This window comes from Myodes glareolus, chromosome 7 (genome assembly GCF_982192425.1).
Source record: "Myodes glareolus chromosome 7, mMyoGla1.1, whole genome shotgun sequence".
NCBI classification, from domain to species: Eukaryota; Metazoa; Chordata; class Mammalia; order Rodentia; family Cricetidae; genus Myodes; species Myodes glareolus.
In genome coordinates this window covers 60,148,550-60,164,973 of record NC_142032.1, presented here as the reverse complement: position 1 = coordinate 60,164,973, position 16,424 = coordinate 60,148,550, and the positions used below count along the sequence as shown (strand labels likewise).

At 50.1% G+C, this 16,424-nt stretch overlaps 1 protein-coding gene across 7 annotated transcripts in view; it reads left to right on the top strand.

The window, feature by feature from the left end:
• Positions 1-16,424, top strand: part of Shank2 (SH3 and multiple ankyrin repeat domains 2) — a 439,464-nt gene that overhangs the window by 21,500 nt on the left and 401,540 nt on the right. For all 7 annotated transcript variants that reach the window (XM_087908252.1, XM_087908251.1, XM_087908250.1 and 4 more), the window contains exon 2: positions 140-240. The gene's annotated coding sequence lies outside the window, so the exon portion shown is untranslated. The remainder of the gene's footprint in view (positions 1-139; positions 241-16,424) is intronic.

The window sequence follows — 16,424 nt, the reverse complement described above, 5'->3', positions numbered from 1 at the left end:
ACTCAGCTTTCCATTTGTCTAAAGGAAAAAAAAAATTAACGGTTGGTTTTTAAGCTCGGAAAAACCAAGATGTGTGCAAAGCTGGAAGCTGTGTCCCTTGCAGTCCCACCTGACAGTGCCTTGGCTTCTGTCTTCACAGGTCTAGAAACTTCCCCACTCTCCCCACCTCCACCATCCAGAGTGCAGGCTGTGGCTCTTGTAAGGAGCATTCCTGTTGGACCTGACGTGCTGACACCTCTGGTGAGTGAGAGCCTGGTCTCCTTGTCCCGCCACAAGGAGACCATAAACCGGCCCCAAACATTGTTATAAGATTTGTGTGTGTGTGTGTGTGTGTGTGTGTGTGTGTGTGTGTACAGGTGCACAGCTGTATGTGCACATGTGTTCGGTATTGGGGGTTTTCCTCTATAGTTTTCCAGTGTATGGTTTGAGATGGGGCCTGTTGCTAAGCCTGAAGTACAGGTTGTCTTTCTCCACCGTTGTGCTCACTGGCGTTACAGATGTGTGCTGCCGTGCTCACTGGCGTCACAGATGTGTGCTGTTGTGCTCACTGGCGTTACAGATGTGTGCTGTCCTGCTCACTGGCGTTACAGATGTGTGCTGTCCTGCTCACTGGCGTTACAGATGTGTACTGTCCTGCTCACTGGCGTTACAGATGTGTGCTGTCCTGCTCACTGGCGTTACAGATGTGTGCTGTCCTGCTCACTGGCGTTACAGATGTGTGCTGTCCTGCTCACTGGCGTTACAGATGTGTGCTGCCGTTCTCACTGGCGTCACAGATGTGTGCTGCCGTGCTCACTCGCATTACAGATGTGTGCTGTTGTGTTCTCTGGTGTCACAGATGTGTGCTGAGGTGCACAGCTTTGCATGGGTGCTGGGGATCTAACTCAGGTCTTCAGGCTTAGGTGGCAGGCACTTTATCTTCTGAGCCAGCTCCCCAGCCCCTACTGTGTGGCTTTCAAGTGTCCTCTTTGTAATAACGCTGTGTCACAATGTCAAAAGATTGGACATGCCCACGAGAGATGATTTTGAATATTTCATTTTTTCGAAGCATTCTGCGTCATTCCAAGTCATGTTCTCTACCTGTGTGTGTCCCAAACACCTGCCAGTGCTTCATTAGCCCAGAGGGCTAATGTCCCATGCTTGGGACAGTCTTTTCAAAAGTGGGAGAGAGATCCTAAAGTAGATGTGGAAGGGAGGGGCTGGCAGCGCCTCTGTCCTGTGGAGAGGAGGCAGGGAACTCAGGGTCTTGGTCTCATTCAGGGATTAGACTGCGGTTCCAGGGCTGGTGCCTGCCCACTGCCTTTTTCTAGAAATAAAATGTTAATTTGTTGATTGTGGTAAAATCCACACAACACAAACTTCCCGTTGTAACAGTTTTCACTGGCTGGTTTGGTGGCTTCTCCTCTGTCATGTGGCCATTACTAGCAGTTTCCCAGAAGAAAACTCCACTCCACTGAACACTCCGTCTCCCACCCCTGGGCTTTCTGTAGACTTGGGACTTGATACAGGTGGAATCAGATCTGACCAGAGTGTGCTGTCTTTTCCATGCTATAGTGTGTATCTGAGCTTCATTCTTTCTTATGCAACTAGGGAGGCATAGCGTGCATCATATAGCCATGACATGTAGGTGGGCATTTTCCTTTCTCATGGGCAGATGCCTCGCAGTGGGTGCTGGGTGATGATGGCCATCCCCGTGGATATGCAGAGCTGTCCTATCATGGTTTGGAAGGATCTCATTTGACCGTCATCAACAGACCAGTTGTGGTGTCTGTGCTGTGGCAGGTTGACCCACTTCTTTCTTCTGAGAAATTTGAGGTCCGAGAGCTGAACGGTTGGGTGGTACTTCAGACCCTCATAGTGGCTTCTGGTGAATAATTTCTTGTGCAGAGGGCTGGATGCACAAGCAGGTGTGGCTGGGCTGTATGTGGAAGACAGCAGCTGGATGTCACCAGTGAAGAGAAATGGTGGCTGGATGTCACCACCATTCCAGTCAGAGTCCTGGGTTCTTGACTCTCTTGCTAGGGAGAGAATGACTCACCCCAGGATTCCTTGGGGCTTAGCCTAGTGCTCAGCACTTCCTCATGCTTGCCAGGAGACCATGCTTGGGAAAACCAGCCTTTGTAGGCCTGACATGCTGGTCTGTAGGCTTGTGATTAGATGTGGGGCCTGCTGAGAGATGAAGCCTGGAGACCCTAGGATTGGTTGGCGTGTGGACAGGGAATGTGTCCCTGTATTCTTTTGAGCTTGGCTCTGGAAAGTAGGGGTTGTTCTCCTGTCTTAATGCTGTCTGTGAAATGTGAGCAAAATCAGGCCATTGATGTCCCCTTGATGCCCAGAGCTAGACCTGGATCTGGGTCTTGTCTGTCATTGGGTACCATGGAAGCCAATGACCCGCTCTCAGTAAGTGCTATTCAGATGGATGGCAGTAGCTGAGCTCAAGGACCTACCAAAGTTGATAAACCATTTTTGTCCTCTCTGAGATTGCCTTGGGGGAACTTGCCACCAGATGCATGTGGCAGGTGGACAGGTGGCCTCAAACTCATAGAATCCCAATCTCTTGATCCTGTGTGGCCCAAAGGGAGTTGCTAGCATGACTGAGTTGAGGGCTTTGTGTGGGGGAGATGGCCTGGAGACTCTTGCTACTCTCCTAGTACCGTCAGAGCCCTTGCATAGAGGCTGAAGGAAGCTTAATGATGGAAGAAGAGTCTAATGATGTCAAGACAGAGCCTGGAGAAATGTAGACATAGGATCAGGTGGGTAAAGTGTTTGCTGTGCAAGCCTGGTGACCTGAGTTTGGTCCTCAGCACCCCAGAAAGGTAGAAGGAGAGAACGGATTTCATCAAGCAGTGCTCTGACCGTCACATGTGTATCACAGCACGTGCCCGTATATACATCTTACATCAATGATGGTGAGGAGGAGGATGATGATAAAGATATGGCCACGACTCAGCTGAGGCCACAGGAGCTGAGGGATGCAGAGGGATTCTTTTTTGGAGTTTGAGGGGCTGGGGGAGTGCAGTCTTGCTTCCATGGATCTCGTTGGAGGTTCAGAGTTCTGACACTGGCTTCCTCTGTGGCTCGAGACCAAGCTTTGGTACTTTGGGGAGTGGATGTCGGAGGCTTGCACAGGGCATGGTGGAGAAGCAGGTTACTTTTCAGGCCTCTGGCTTTCATTTCACTCAGCAAGAAGACAGGTGTGGGCATCTGGTGCTGAGGGCTCAGGTTCCCTTGACAGCCCACTGGTTGCTGTGGGAACGCCTGATGGCCATTTCTTGGGTGGGCAGCAAGGACGACAGGCAGCATTGTCCTATGATCTTTGGGCTACTGAGGCTGCGGGAAGGGTTAGCTTTTGTGAACACAGTGCATAAGGTAGGAGGTAAGTTCCCAGGGCTCCCTGTTGGGTGCTGCTGAAGGGACACTGAACACCCCTTGTCCTCTGGGATAGGAGACTAGAAACACGGCTCGTCTCCTCCCATAGAATGTCTAGGGTGGGCTGGGAAGATTTTTCAGCAGGTACGAGAGCTTGTGTTGTAGGATGAGGCCCTGAATTCCAATTCCCAGCACCCATAAACAAAACCCTGCATACCTCCCTTCTCTGCTGGAGTCTGGGACAGAGAAACTCTGGTCTGGCTTGAGGACCTCAGTGTGTGTCACAGCTGCCTTCCTCCATGGGAGGCCTCATGCCAATGCCTGTCCTAGGGGCCCCCAGCAAGGCTTCTCCTCAGCAGAAACCATATCCAGCACCGGTGGCTTGAATTCTGATGTTAGAATTATGTCTCCAAAGCTCTGCTCTTCTTCAGCTGGCGAGCTCGGTTCACCAGTGTGTTCCGCTTGTAGGTATAGGTGAGCAGTGCTGTTGTCTCACCTATGGATCTGAAGTTCCTTAGAGTCTAAGTGAACATTCTGTCTTTGGTATTTGAGTTTCTCTCATCTACTTCACTGTACTGAAGGCAAGGGGAAATCTAAAGTTTTCTGGAACATTCTAAAATAATTTTAAATTCTTTTCTTCCCCCCCCCTTCCATGTGCATGCATGTGTGCATGCTTTGCTTGTGTTTGGACACACATTTGTAGGTGGGGAGGCCTCTGGGGTTAATGTATCTTCTTTGATTGTCTTTCAGTCAAACCAGAGCTCACCAATATGGCTAGTTCTGCTTGCCAGTTTACTCTGGGGGTCCCCTGTCTCTGCTCTCTGAAGTTGGGATTACAGGAGGGCCATCACACCCGCCCAGCATTTGCTCAGGTGCTGGGGATTATGAACCCCAGTCTTTACATTTGCAAGACAAGTTGTTTAAACTAAGAGCCATTTCCCCAATTCAGATTTCAGTTTTCTTAGCATGGTCTTTGAGTGCAAAAATCTCTCATCTACATCAGTCCTTCAGGTGTATTTTTGTCTGGATTAAAAAGACTTGCTGGTTAACATTCACTGCCAAATGTGAGCAGGTGTGTGGTGCATAAGAAAAAAATCACCTCCTGGGAGGTTCTTAAGTTGGCTTCACACCTAACCTTAGGCCTGAGCCTCCATGGCAGCACTGAAGAGCAGCCCCCAAGGGAAGCAGCTAGATGGTCCCACGCAGTGTGACTGTCCATCTCTGCAGCTAGGGTCAACCCTAGGGTGGGCAGCCACTCCTCTGGAACCCAGGATTTGTCTACCTCAAGATCCTTGCTCATGTGGGGCTGCCATAGCTGTACATGTCTTCTGGCCTCCAGTGGGCTGGGCCTTTCTGCCCCTCTTCCTGGGGACCCTACCTGAGTCCATCTGCCTGGGGCTCTTCTGACACAGGGACTGGCTTATTCTACATGGTCGTATGGCTGGGTAGGAAGCTTGTGTCTAGTTTGTAGCACCCAAGAGCCTCCTGCAGCGAACCATTCTCAGAAGTGGCCTTAGTGGTCACCACAAGTGCAAAGCTTGCCCCTCAGTTGCCTGAGTCTCTGCCTTTTCACACTGTCCTGGGGTTTGGGGGACACACTGGACACTGGTAAGGCTTTGGACCTTTCTGTATCCAGATTCCCAGTGTGGCAGGCGGGATCTTGCTCTTGGCCCAGTTGTATTGGCTAATGGCCTGTGAAGGAGTGAACTGTGTCCCCTCATAGAGCATACGTTGGCCTTGTTTACAGATTGGCCCTTTAAAGAGGTGACACAGTATGAAGAAGCCAGGAGGCTGGATTCTGATGTACAGGGACTGGATTATAAGAGGTAACTGGGATATGGACCTACACAGAGGGACCACATAAGATTGTGGGGGGAGGTTGTGGTGGTGGTGGAGGGATGTTACTATGGAGGTATCATTCACCTGCTGTAGTGCTGAGTATCTGCTTTCCCTATGATGGGCATGACCGTGAGAGCAGTTGTGACCCATTGGAGACCCTTAGAGCTCACACGTGTTAATAGTCAGCGGAACAGGGCAGGCTCCTGACATCCTCACTGGAGGTGCTCACCCTGACCGTGTCTGTATTCCAGACTCCTGTTTCTGGAGCGTGAGGTGATGTGTGTTTGTGTGACTATGTGGCTGTGTTGCTGGCCAGAGACACCAGGCTGGGAGCAGTGGGCTAGGAGATGACCTGCTGCCGTTGTGTCTGAACATGGGACATGAGACTCTTTCCAGGCCTTAATTCCTCATTGATTGGGATTGTGTCTGAGGTCTCCTCTGTGTGGGTTGAAGTACCACTGCTGTGCTCAGTTCCAGCCTGGACCCTAGATTGGCGCTGTTGTCTGCAGATATGTGCTGGGCCTGGAGCCCTCTAGCCTTGCCCCTTTGACTTGGCACTGCTAGAGACGGTGGTGAGTGACTGGGATTAGGGTACGAGTGCACAAAGGAGGCTGCATTGAGGACACTGGGAGAAGACACCATCTGCAGAGCAAGGACAAAAGCCTTGAGGATCTCTGCAACACATCCAGTTAGCTCTCCAGCCTTCAAGATGAGGGGCAATGCATGTAAGTGGCCACAGGCTATAATTAGAACTGTGAGTGGGTCATCAGGGGCTCTCAACCTGTTGCCCTAAGACTCAAGATTATCCCAGGTCATCTGCCCCTAGAGAGATGGTTCAACAGTTAAGAGCACTGGCTGTTCTTGCAAAGGACCCAGGTCGGGTTCCCAGAACCCACATGACTGCTCACAACCATCTGTAACTCTAGTTCCAGGAGATCTGACACTCTCTTCTGGCTTCTGTACGCACTATGCACACACAGTATACAGATATACGAACAGGCACACACTCATATACATGAAATAAAAAAAAAACTAAAAAAAAAAGAGTTAAGGTAGTAGCTGAGATAATGCTGACCCCTCTGGGCTGTAGTTCTAGCACATTCTAAAAGTTTATGTTCCTGGGCTGAAATTAATTTGATCTACGCTGGCGTGTGGGCAAGTGTGGTGTGGTTTATTTATTGTGGATTGACAGATTTTTTTCAAACATGCCATCTGTAGGCGTTTTATAGAAGTTTATGTCTATTTTAATAAGCAATTGAACTATTTTGTTTTTGTGCAATTTTAGTTTGTGTGTGAGTGTGAGTGTGCGCATGTGTGTGACCTAAACTTCAGCTGTGGACCTCTTGTCCACAGCATTGTTGGCGCTGGCAGGGGGGAACTTTCTGGTTTTTTTTTTTTTGTTTTGTTACTTTCCATGCGTTTCCACCCTCATGAAAAGAAAAGCTATTTTAATTGTCCAGAGTACACCGCCTCCTCCTCAGCTTTCTGTGGGAACTGTGTCCTGCCTTCTCATCGCCCCTACTCTGTGCCTATTGGTACCGAATACCAGCAGGTAGAATCCCTTAAATAAAGAAAGGCACAGGCTGTGTGCCTGTGACTTGTTCTTATAAATACCACGGTGTTGGTGAAACCGAGAGGCACAGTCACCACACATCTGGAGTAAGAAGAGCCAAAGCCACTGGCCACTGTTTTCTGCATGTACGAGAGATGACATCTGTCCCCAGAGCAGTCAGTTATCCCCATGATGCAGTCAGGTCACAGTGCACTCTGGTGGTCAGCTCTGGAGAAAGTTTTGGGCCTGGTGGATTACCCCTTGGCAAGCTGTGGTTTGTGTGAATGTGTGCTGTCATTGAGGTGACCCTACTGTGTGAGCATGGGCTGTCATTGAGGTGACCCTACTGTGTGAGCATGTGCTGTCGTCAAGGTGACCCCTCTGTGTGAGCAAGGGCTGCCATCGAGGTGACCCCTCTGTGTGAGCGTGGGCTGTCATCAAGGTGACCACGCTGTATGAATATGAGCTGTCATCGAGGTGACCTTTCTGTGTGAACATGGACTGTCATTGAGGTGACCCCTGTGGGTGAATATGATGTTTGGTTATTAATTAAGTTTGTCTTTGGCAATTTCATACATGTGCATAATACATTCTGGTTGTTCTAGCCCAACCCTCTCATACCTCGCCTCCTTCCATTGCTGTTCTTTGCTGTTCTCTTTCCCACATTCCCATCTTCTGTTTTGTTTCTGTCCCTCTGGGTTTGGACAGGCCTCCTGTGTGCTCTTGGGAATCGGATCTCTCTAGTGTAGTCAGTAGGCTCAGCAGCTGGTGTACAAGCAAAGGCAATGGCGCCCTGGTCCAGGGTCACCTGGGCCTCCCTGTGCTCCTAGCCCACTACCTCCACTCTGGGTGTTTTACCCACGGTGGCCTGGAAACTGTTTAGGGAAAAAGCTGCAATAACCCAGAACTTACTTTGTTACCTACATTGCTGCCCTGCATTTGAAAATAGGTGTTTTTTAATCTATTTCAGTTTATTGGTCATATTAGATGGGAGGCTACACCCAGTACACTGACTCCATCTGGTGGAGGAAGGGACCCCTCCCCAACTCTTGTCCTACCCAACACCAGGCTTCTTTGCCCCTATCTCTCTTCTCTCCTTTGCCCCTTCCCTTTTCTCTTCCTCCGTCCACATTCAGTCTGAGCTGCACTGAGAACTCAGCCGAGACTCACAGAGAAGCAGGCGGCCCTAGGCCCCTGTCCTCCCTAGCTGGCAGCTGTCCCCTGCATGTCCAGACTCTCCGTTCATAGTAGGGTTGAAAGTCATAGGCAGTCTGATATGAGACTGAGTCCACGGATCAAAAGAAGGAAATCTTGAGCCCCAGGACTTACATTAGATAAAGCTTTGTGTCCTGAACTAACAGGGTAGGATCTGGGAGGGGACAACGCTAGACACTAGGACGATTGTACCTCCCCAAATTGCTCAGCCAGTGAGGGGTTTACGGGGCAAAGATGTACAGTTAGGAATTTCAAAACTGTTCTGTGCTAAGAGCAGTGCACCAGGCACCAGTGGTCGCTGCCTTTTCTCTTTGCAAGGCTGGTTCCGCTCTTACTCCCCGACTCCGGGAATTCTTACTGTGAAGGGAAAGCTCATTGCTATTCTCAGCACCCCACCTCTGCCCTCTGGGACCTCATTCCCTGCTTCAGTGGCTTTTAGGCCATGCCCTTGTATCCTTCCATTCTGCCTCGTAGTCAGCTACCAGGTTCATGTGCCCATCTCAACTGTTCCTTCATTGGCCCTGCAAAGTCCACAGAGCCGGGCCAGCTGCCCAGGAAGGACCGATGGGGCCCCAGGTCTTGTTCCTGATCCCAGGAGGTACCGTGGGAAGTTTAGAGCATGGAGTGGCTATGGTGATTGATGCTGTGACTGCTCTTGCTCTGGGGAGAGGGCGCGTGGTTGAGGTGAGCGTGTACCCAGCAAGAAATGAGGAAACAGTGTCTCAGGCGCTGCAGTCTGAGGAGGGTCCTTGAGCTTCATCTCCTGGGGCTACCAAACCAGATTAGTGGCCTAAAGCTCTGTACACCGCTGTCCTTGTACTTCAATAGGTGAGAGGTTGGAAAAAGTCAGAGTCAGGGGCAGGCTTGGGTTCTTCAAAGATCCTGGGGATGGCCCAACCTGCCTCCTCCAGCTCCCTCCCCAAAGCCCCCAGGGGATAGAGAATCCTCCTTGCTGCTTCTCCCAGCTTCAGAAGTGGCTCATGGTCACATCTCTCTGTCTGTCTGGTTATCTTATTTGGCTTTCACATCCAGACCATAGTTGTTCATGGAGGGAAGTTGGGGCAGGAATTCAAACTGGGACCTGGAGGCAGGAGCTGAAGCAGAGGTCATAGAGGGACACTGTTTAGTGGCTTGCTCCTGCTGGCTTGCTCAGCCTGCTTCCTTATACCACCCAGGACGACCTGCCCAGGGATGGCACTGCCCACACTAAGTGGGCCCCCCCCTCCCCCATCAATCACCAATCAAGAAAAAGCTCCCCAGATTTACCTACAGGCCAATCTGACGATGGAGATCTTTTCTCAGTTGAGAGGCCTTCTAGATTGTGTCAAGTTGATAAGAACCAGCATGCCTCCTGTACCTTGGTTAAGCCAGGGTCTCTTTGTTGTTTCCAGTATGTGCTCCAGGATAGCTGACTCACCAGCTTCCAAGGATTCTCTATCTCACTGTCGAAGCACTGGGATTACTGGTATGTGTTGCCAGGCCTGACTTTATGTGGGTTCTGGGGGTTTGAACTTAGATTCTCATACTTACCTCGCAAATACTTTACCAACAGCCACAATCTTCATTTTGAAATGAATTTGGTTGAGTCTGTGGGTGTGAGACCTGGGATGTGGAGGGGACTCAAGTTGGCTGTGCCTTCCATGAGACTCTGCTGCCCGTACCTTCCTCGCAGCTATTGGCTACAGGAGCATTTCCAGGCTCTTTAGGGCAGTATCCACAGGCTACCTCGAGAGACCTTCGCCTTATGGTTAAGGACATAGGGAGAGAATGACATGAGCCTCCAATGGCCATGTCCTTCATGAGGGTGTTGAGTCCCTAGAAGTTCTTCTGTTACCTGGTCCTCAGTAGGAATCTCCTCTCAGGGAAAAACAGATCTCATGAAAATTGCTTGCAGGTACATATTCAGCCACACATAGAGGTGGAGGAAGCGGGAGAGCTGTCATCCACCTGCAGAGAAGGCCAGAAGGCCAGTGGCTCTTGTGATTGCTAATGCTGACTGTCAACGTGACAGGATCTAGAATTACCAAGGAGACAGACAGCTCTAGGTGAGATTGTGAGGGACTATCTAAATGAGGTTAACTGAGGAGGGAAGACCCGTTCTGAAGATGGGATCGCCATCCATGGTGTGGCCGCCATCCTTGGGCTGCTGTTTAGGATGAATAAAGAGGAGAGACCGGTCTGAATGCAAACATTCATCTCTCTGGGCTTCCTGATGATGGATGGAATGTGAGCAGCTACCTCGCGTTCTTGCCTTACTGCCTTCCCCACTATGATGGGCTGTATCCCCTTCAACTAGGAACCCAAATAAGCCCTTTCTTCCTTATGTGGCTTTTGTCGGGGTATTCTACCGCAGCTATGAGAGAGTAACACAGCTCCTGGCTGTGGGCTTATAATGCCCCATGAATGTGGGTTAGGCGGATCCTCAGCAGTGGTTGGATAGGTTTATGAAGGCCACGTCATGCTTTGGCTCATGAGAAAATGATGACGGTGGAAGTGATGTCCCCAGCTCTTGCTCAGCAAGCTTCTCTCTCCTGCAGGCCTTTGGAAGGTGAGTGAGACCCGCATTCCAAGGCAGGATGGGCAGGGTCTCAGGTGAGGCTGAGAACCTAGGGCAGACAGTGCAGGGGTCTTTGAGAGGAGAGCTATCTGGGCGGGAGTCTGCCGTCTGACCGGGCTTCACAGGGAGAAGTCAGCAGGCTCGGGCTTGGGGCTTGACTTTGACTCCCCTCTTCAGGCTGTGGGCACCAAAGATGAAGGTTGTTGAGTACAGAGGCCGCTGGGCTAGGTCACATCCTGGGACCTGCTACCAAGGACCCAGCACATGACTGACCTGCAGGTCGAGGGTTTTAAATTTTCCAGACATATTCTCTGAAGAAAACTAAAACATTCACATTCAGATTGCAGAGGATCCTGGTTCCCACCGCTGTCTGAATTACAGGAATCAACCAAACCCAGCCGGGCATAAATACTGTCATCAAGCATTGATGATGGCAGGTTGGACAGCCACAGCCCCACGTAAGGCACAACAGGGCTGTCCCCAGGTTGGTCTGAGTTTGGCAGTCTGAGCTCTTTCTTAGGACTGCAGGCTTTTTTCAGTCTTGGCCAGAGTTAGTGTCCCTCAGAGGGTCACCCCCACTTTATGCTAGGGCTGATACTGGCTTTGGGAGGCATTAAGAACTCTGCGTAGAGCTGTGTGAGTCTGAACACTTGTTTAATGTTTTAAGTGTTTTGGTAACACACATATTTCAGTCTTAAAATGACAGTGGCATTTCTCTTCTCTGTACTTTGAGGCTGATTTTGTGTGTGTGTGTGTGTGTGTGTGTGTGTGTGTGTGTATGTGTGTGTGTGTGTGTGTGTATGAGTGTGGGGTCTAGATGTCTTTCACAGGGGCCACCTAAGACCATTGACAGCACAGATATTTATATCACATTTCTGTAATAGTAGCAAGATTACAGTTATGAAGTAGAAATTGAAATAATTTTATGGTTGGGGTCACCACAGCATGAGGAACTGTATTAAAGGGTCACAGCATTAGGAAGGTTGAGAACCACTACTCTGGATCAACTCACCAGACAGCCCCAGGGATCCTCTCATCTCTACCCCCCACCCCAGGGCTAGAATCACAGGTACATGTCATCACGCCCAGTTTTTATGTGGGTGCTGGGAATCTGAACCGAGATCCTTACGCTTGTTTGGCAAGCACGTTACTGACTGAGGTGTCTCCCCAGCTCATAGCTCTGCAAGTCTGGGGTACCTGGGACCAGAACTTGGGGACCTTACTCAGCTCTGAGCGCTGTGGTTTAGAAGGTACATCAGCCTCAGGCCCCAGAGGCGGTGACTGTAGTGTGAGGATGATTGTAGTCGAGGTCCCATGAGTGACCCTTCTGCTTGGGGTCTCAGCTAATGAGTCACACTGTACTGGTTAGCACTGAGCCTAGACTGGAGCCCAGCAAGGCCACCTCTTCCTCTGCTGTAGCCAAGGTCCCCGGTTAATGTCAGTATGCTTTAACCAGGCCGGATGTCGCAGAAATGCGGCTGGGGTGCTTGCTGTTCTGATGATGGTTGGTCCAAGTGCTCAAGCGCAAGTCTGTGGGTACATTTCATACCCAAACCACGAACGGTGCCCTGAGTGACTCCTGGTGTTGTAGGGCTGGGTGGGTATTTCTCTTTGTCATTTTTTGGCAGTGTGAGAGATCCAGTTGCCTTTTGTATGCTAATCTCCTACCTGGCTAACATCATGACTTTTTTTTTTTTTCTTTTTTGCTAGTTCAGTTTATCTTTAGATTCTCTTGGGCTTTCAATTCTGAGTAGGTAATTATCTGGAAATGATGATTATTTTCATTACTTTCAATCCGTGAGCAGGGTGTTCACTTTTCTGCGTACTTGCATTAGCTGGCGATGCCATGTCCTAGAAGTTCTGTTCAAGTCAGGGGACTTATTACTCCCCAGTATTGATGAAACAAGGGATTGGTTATGATGGAGGGGTCCCTTGTTCCTTGGTGTCCGTGGAAGACTATCTGGCCTGCACTTCATATGCCTGCTGGATTCAGGGGCTTGCTGGACACAGGACTGAGAACTACAGACCAGGCAGTACTGCAGGAGAACTCACGGCCTGTGGCTCTTGACTGTGGCACCATTCAAGGTTAGGGTTGTTTACTTTATCTCTTCCATGAAGCCTTTGCTTTGCACCTCCTTCTCAACCATAATGGCCAGCTCTGAAGAAATATCAGGCGATGGTCCAGATTCGTGTTGAAGAAGGCAAGACCCGAGTGCATGGTGGCGCTGGCTCTCTTGGATTCTGTTGTAAAGAAGCTAATGTGCAAGCCTGAACAAAAGCTGGGTATCACAGGGTCTGTTTGCAGTAAGAGCCAGGACAAAAGCTGGCTGGGGCCTGTGGAGAAGAACAGTTTGCACCCTTCATTATCTGTCAGGGGAAGAGGGTCACACAGCTGTCTGAGGCTGCCCCGATGCCGGCCAAGGAAGGATGGGAGCAACCACATGGGTTGGCTTGTTACTTATATCAACTAGGAATGACACTTGCTTCAGGATAGTGACAGCACCCTCTTACCAGCCTTCTTTCCAACTGACCTAGGATCTTCCTGAGAAGCCAGCTCTCCAGACCTTTAGTAGAGAACAAACCAGCCCAGCCTGGTGGATCTCTTAGGCAGTGGTGGTTAGTGGAGCTAGTTTAATCAGGCAGCATGTGTTTTCTGACTTAAACCATAGAATCTGATGTGATGAAGATGTTGCAGGGCTGGAGACATGGCTTGGCGGCTAAAGTGCCTACTATGCAAGCTGAAGTCCAGAGTTTGCATTCCCAGGACCCATGTGAAAAACTAAGCATGGTGGCACACATCTGTAGTGCCAGCGCTAGAGGGGAAGACACAGAAGGATCCCTGGAACTTGCTGGCCATTGAGTCTAGCCTAATCAGTGAGCGGAGAGACCCTGCGTCAAAAAATAAGGTGGAGAGCTACTGAGGACCTCCTATGTTTTTAGAGTTGATCTCCAAAACTTTCAGCTGTTGCCTGGAAGTTTTTGTCTGTGTCTTCCGGCAAGATTCGTCTTCACATAACTGGCGAGTGAGCAAGTAGGAGAGTGTACTCGCTCGTGCAGCAGGGGCATTTTGACAGCAGCGCAAATGCCTCTCTAGAATCTTGCACAGTGGGGACACATCCTGTGTTGGCTATTTTTGCCTTTGCTGTGACCAAATGCCCGACAAGAAGCCTTTTAGTGAAGGAAGAAGGGTTTGCGTAGGTTTGCATCTTAGCGGGGCAGGCCTGTCAGCAGGAGCAGGAGGCAGCTGGTCACATGGCTTCTGCAGTCTAGAACCCAAGCTCACAGGATGGCATTGCCCACAGCTAGGGTGTGTATTCCTATCGCAAAACACCTAATCTGGGAAGTTGACAGACTCACCCAGAAGTTTGTCTCCATGGTGATTCTAAGTCCCATTGAGTGGATACTCAAGATGGGTTATCACACAGCCATAATATGGACAGGTTTCATTCATCTGCATCCATGGTGCTCTGGTTGGGTAGCTGCAGCAGGCTGCTTCTCTGGAGAATTCGAGGGATAATGGGGTGGAGGGGTAGAGCTTTTCAACAAAGCTCTCTTGAGAAGCTGATGTCTGATGCAATTCAGCCCTTGTGTGACTGACCCCTGACTCCTCTGATGGATTCAGTACCCAGGAGGCTAGTGCTCTTTTTGGCAATTTTTTTTCTGTTTTCCAGGTTTCCTGGGAGGCTGCCCTTTATCCTGTAATGTGACCTTGACCTAGGTTTAAATATCTAAACCAGAGGGTAGCTTGGGAAGTGAAGGTCTCCCTGTTTTAAGGACCAACAAGTTTCATACATTTAAATGCACAAAATAAGTCACACAGTAAAATCTCTTACCCTGTGGCTTTGAGATTCCCTCTGGAAGGAGACCGCTCTGTGCATTTTAAACTGGAAATTGATCTGTGAACCTCTAAGATTTATGAATTGATCCCCAAAGGCTTTGCAGCCATCGCCTGGACAGTTTTGTCTGTATCTTCCATTGCAGCTTGGCGTTAATGCCCCATGAATAATAATACATGAATGAGTGGGAAACTGTGTGTGCCTGCCAGTCAGGGACTTTAGGTGACAAATAAGCCAGTTTAGGTTTTAGATGTTTCTGGACACTCGTAGCAAAATGCATCAACTTTGTGGAAATTGCTTCTCGGCGGTGGTTTTTCTTCTCTCCTTATTAATAGCTGCCCAGCAGGGCTGATGCAAGAGGCCCACACTGAGTGTTGACCCTACTGACCTGGGAGCTTACATCTCTGTATTTACTCTGGAGAAAAACGGTTGTGCTAAAAGCAATTGCTCAGGGTGGCACAAAACTACCCTTTCTCTGCCTCGCCTTGTCTGCTTTCTGTTTCTGAACAACCTTTAACAGTTTGATCCTGAAAGGAGGCAGGGACCAAAGACAGCCTCTGGTCGCCAGAATGAAGACACAAAATGCAAGGCACCCTGCCCGGTTTGAGAGTGGGATAAAGGAGGAGTGTGTGCTTATGATGAGTGTGTGCTTAGTGTAAGTGTGCCCCGTGTAGCCAGTAGGGTGTTCACAGAGCAACTTCTGTTCCTGCAAACCTAAAAGTGAATGCGCTCAACTGCCCTCTGCCCTGCCTCAGAGTTAATCATTAATCTTTGCCCAGGCTCCTGTCGGTGGCCAGGTGTCTGCCCTTCCCACGGAGTCGTTCTTCACATTCCTATTAGGGTCATGACCCTCCAGGTCAGGTCTCCAGCTTTGGAATCTCAGGACCCTCCTGCAGAGAACCTGAGGTGGGGCTCAGCTGGTTCTTTCTCCAGCCAGCCCACTTCCATACCCAGCCTCGGGCCTCTGTGGACCTATCTGATGGAGCCCTTCTTAGGCACCTGTTTGCTTTGGGGTATCTTTGTGAACGAAGATGTTGCTGGTAGTGCTTTGGACTAGGGAACCCCACTTTATTATTCTCCCTGCTTGGGGCTGTCAGCTCTGTTCTTGGAGTCAGGCCACGGCATCCTCACCACCCTCTTTTATTATGGAAAGAAGACGTGGGGTTAAGCTCATCTCATAGTTCTGGCTTTTGTCCAGTCTTGCAGTGCATGAGTGGTGCAGCTAGATGTGACCTGAAAGATGAGCATTTAAAATGGTACATTTCCAACCTGGCTACTTGGTGCATTTCTGCCCAAATCCGATCTGAACCCTATCCATGGGTTTGGGACACTGGGCTCTGTTCCCACTTGCTGGTGGTAGCTGGAGTTGACATTCTACTGGGGCAGATTCAGGGCCATGTTCTGCCCATCTCTACCTCGCTGCATTCCACCAGCTCCACAGCCTACCTCCTATCTGGCATGTGTCCACTGAATGCTCTCTGTATCCCATGTGATGGATGGGTGGTGGCAAATTAGACACACAAAAGTACTCATGGACATGCGGGTTCATCAGGTAGCTGAAATGGCACAGTCATTAAGTGAGCTTTTAAGAAAGCCAGTCAGAGGCCAAGCTGGGCCTAATGGGGGAGGAAATCAGGGTTGGGGCGGAGGACTGGCGATGGCCACAGGTGTTTGCTTCAAGCTCTTGGATTCTGTTTCAGACAACCAGGAGTGGAATGCCCTTGAGAGGGGCTTCCTGTGCTCCCCCCTCCCAGGGCGGGACTTCTGGGGATGGAAACGTCTCATCAGCTCTCCCTGGGATAGAGAGGACCTGGGCTGTGCATGCTCCAGTGGACTCTCACATCTGTTTCCCAGGGCTGACAGAGAGCTGTGTTGTATGCTGGGGCCAAGGATGAGTGCTCCCTTCAAGGGGAGCCAATGGAACCCAGACCCTTCTTGCTCCTCAGCGTAAGCGTCTGCATCTGACTGGTTCCTGGATGCCCAGGAACCTAGCTGCAGCCATTGCTCGTCAGTTACTTCTGTCTGTGCCTGACCCAGCGTCTTTCTCTCCGTCCCT